At 36.1% G+C, this 3630-nt stretch overlaps 1 long non-coding RNA gene across 1 annotated transcript; it reads right to left on the bottom strand.

Moving 5' to 3' along the window:
* Nucleotides 1-922: 922 nt before the first annotated feature.
* Nucleotides 923-2600, bottom strand: LOC107576127 (uncharacterized). The gene is made up of 3 exons (XR_001608001.1): nucleotides 2314-2600; nucleotides 1289-1321; nucleotides 923-1054 (listed from the first exon to the last, which is right to left on the bottom strand). It is a non-coding gene; the product is annotated as an uncharacterized lncRNA (long non-coding RNA).
* Between the last annotated feature and the right edge of the window lie 1030 nt (nucleotides 2601-3630).

Here is a 3630-nt window from a genome sequence, read left to right as displayed (position 1 = left end):
TGTTAAACAAATCAAGATTTGCGTTTTAAACACCAAGGGCTGCTGAAACTGTATACTGTGACCGTGCTTTACAAGCACTATAGCAGCAAACATTTCGCCAAGTTAATAAATAGTAGCAAACATGATGGCGGCAGTGGCAGGGTAGATTTCTGATGAGGTGTGAGAGAGGTTTGGCTTTCTGACGACAACAAATGTAAGCGATGAGGTGGCAACGGACAAAACAAAAACTGTGTAAATACACCTACAATGTCATAAAGGGTTTGTTCAACCAAAAATGAAAATTCTGTCATCAATTACTCACGCTCATATAATTTCAAACCCATAAGACCTTTGTTCATCTTCAGGACACAAATGAGGATATTTTTGATGAAATTCGAGAGCTTTCTGACCCTCCATTGGCAGCAACGCAACTAAAACATTCAAGGTCCAGAACAGTAGAAAGACATCATTAAAGTAATCCATGTGACTCCTGTGCTTTAACCTCAATTTTATGAAGCAATGCACATGCTTTGTTTGTGCAAAAAACATTTTACCACTTTATTTTCTATAAATATTGATCTGCCACACACGCTCATAAGAGCATCATGACGCATGTATGTTGTGTTCATGCTAGAGTTAACATTGTAGCATGAACAAGCTTTGAATATTTTATTGTAAATAAAAATTTTTGGACAAACAGCACTCGTGTTGCTTCATAAAATTGAGGTTAAAGCACATGAGTCCCATGGATTACTTTAATGATGTCTTTCCTACCGTTCTGGACCTTGAATGTTTTAGTTGCGTTGCTGCCAATGGAGGAACAGAAAGCCCTCGTATTTCATCAAAAATATTTTTGTTTGTGTTCTGAAGATGAACAAATGTCTTAAAGGTGTGAAACGAGATGAGAGTGAGTAATTAACGACAGAATTTTCCTTTTTGGGTGAACTATCCGTTTAACAGGCCAAACCACACTGACCGGTGGATCTGCATCTCCAATCGCAGCGAAATCGTTTCCTCGCTCCTACATCTTCCACCTTATGACCCAGACACCTATCGAACTCAGCTGTCTAATGATCTAATGACAGAAATGTAGGGGGAAAAATCAGAAGTCGTTGAAATGTTGGCTTATCTTAAGATATGGTTTATAGTCTTTATTTAGTACATAAATGCAAAACTTACCCTTCATCAAGTCTCAGACTCACAGAGAAAAACATAAAAAATGGGGGGAAAAAACTTGAAAGTGGTTCAAATATTGACTTCTTAAGATATGGTTTATAGTCTTTATTTAGTACATAAATGCAAAACTCACCCTTCATCCAGTCTCAGACTCACAAGCGTGTGCCTGTAAAAAATAAATAAATAATTCAACTTAAATGTACTTGTAAACAACACACACAAGCAAAGACATTTCCTATACAACAGCCTCATAACCTTTTAATAACCTGAGTTGCCTAAAAAAATTAAGATGGACGGTGATCCTCACTGTAATGTGCTCAGTCATAGCCTACAAAGGGAGGTAAACGGGGAATTGTTGGTTACTTGCCCAAAGATGAACACTTTTACAGACTTTTTGTTCATGATTAAAATATGACCGATTCATACAACATAATGCATTTACTGTTACCTGTAATCTGTTACTATTAAGCAATTAGCTATAGTAAAACAACATTATATATGACGATGGCCAATAAAATAACAAATGGCACAGAAAACGAGCTTGTGAGGATCAGATGTAACGTTAGGCCTACAGTCCGTCCAACTGAATGTAACGTTTAACATGTCGCTTGTTCGGCTGACAAAAACGTCTTTCTAAAAAAGTAGTCCCAAATGAACAAGGTTAACAATTGTTTGAATCGTGGTCTCTTAAATCATATTAAGAAGTTTCATACGTTCATCTAAGTTAGTGTGAATAGAACAAACTGACAAAACTGTTTACGTATATGATCCTAGCTTGAACGGCTGATAAAAAAAAAAATAATAATAATTTTAAACGCTTAACTTTACTCAGTAACGAATACCAACTCAAACGCACAAAGCCTGACTGAGATAAACTTCCAGTGGGCGCGAAAATGCCGAGCCTGCTCAGCAAAGCCAACTGGTACGTTACCCACTTTAACGGTAAAATATAACCGCTCATGTTTAACAGCTGGAGAAACAAATATGTGTCAAATCTCAAACGTTACATTACAATCTGCAGTGCTAATACAGCACAGCGGCCACCGTATCAGAAATACAAAACTTGAAAGGTAAACAGTTCGAAAAACAATGACAGAACATAACTAATTCTGCTCTATTCTGCTAAAATGAACAATAATCTCCCAAAAATCCACTCACCTCATCCACGCTGAATATGCTTCTTCGCGCAGCCCAACGACAGCTTCCTCAAGTTTATGAGTTGTTCGTCTGAAATTCCTCCGTGATTTATTTAGTTCGCTGTATAGTCTGCCAGTGTCTCCTTGTTTGATGTTGCACTGCGATTGTCTTTATGTATTAAACATGAGTCTAATGTCTAGATTTGCTGAATATTTGTTTTTCTTGGAAAGGACTCTGATATTAAATTCATGTACAAATTTGACTCCTGCGCATGAATCCATATTCAGAGATCTGGCCGGTTAGAGCCAATAAGCTACAACTTAAAATGTTAAGTTCACTGAACTAAATTGGGCTCCTTGAATTTCAGTAACATTAAACTGACTTTAAAAATCAAGTTGAATCTAGTATAACTTATAAAAAAAAGTTGAAATTGCTTAAATAATTATGAGTTAAAGTAACTTAACATAAGTTGTCGTGGCTTTTTCATCGTATCATTATTTACAGTGTGGTTCTTTCACACCACATGACTGACATCGTGATATCCAGGATCAGGGATGTTTGAAGTAATGTAGTGTGCCACCATTTTTGATTCAGACTGTATTGGCAGAATGAATAACATTAAATTTCAGTTTGCTTTTGATTCAGAGTCATTATGCTTCAGAGGAATATGAGTTGGGTCTTGAAAGTTCTAGTTATATTAGGCTTTCTTAATATGGATTACCAAAAAAAAAAAAAGGTATTTTGTGTTATTTCCACTTGCACTTATCTTAAAGTTGCTTTGGCTTTGTATAAAAGGTGTGTTGATTTATTATTTATATTTATTAAATTATATTTATTTGGATGTTTTATTAATAAAAACACCCCTGAAAGTTTTTCCCAATTAAATCCAGTTGACCAACAGCTCTGGAAGACATGTTGTGAAAATTACAAGTTTTTGAAGAGTACTACAGGGTTTTAAATGGGCACAGGTCCTACTGAATAAACACTACTCTGATCCTTCACACCTTTATTTTCATTTATGAACATTTAAATATGTCTTTCCACACAAGGGTTAATTTTATGATTTGTTGCGACATATACTAACACTTTTTTGATGCATTTAGAAAAAGGAGCCTGAGCAAGTGCAGAAGGCAGTAGTCCCCATCATTGCTGTTGAGGAGGAAGAGGAAATGTCACGAGGGAACCCACTGGATGTGTTGATTGTCTTTGAAGATGAAGAGGTGATGTCAACCAAGCCTAGGATCAGTGCACTGCTGCTGCTTTTGCCCTTTATGCCCTTATTTAGAGAACACTAACTTCTCAAAGCAGCTTTACAGAAAATGCATGTGTCTACATTAC

The sequence above is a fragment of the Sinocyclocheilus grahami genome, unplaced genomic scaffold (assembly GCF_001515645.1).
Source record: "Sinocyclocheilus grahami isolate Dianchi unplaced genomic scaffold, SAMN03320097.WGS_v1.1 scaffold3243.1, whole genome shotgun sequence".
In the NCBI taxonomy this organism is placed as follows: Eukaryota; Metazoa; Chordata; class Actinopteri; order Cypriniformes; family Cyprinidae; genus Sinocyclocheilus; species Sinocyclocheilus grahami.
The sequence above is the reverse complement of the archived record's forward strand: the minus strand, read 5'-3'. Positions and strand labels throughout refer to the sequence as shown.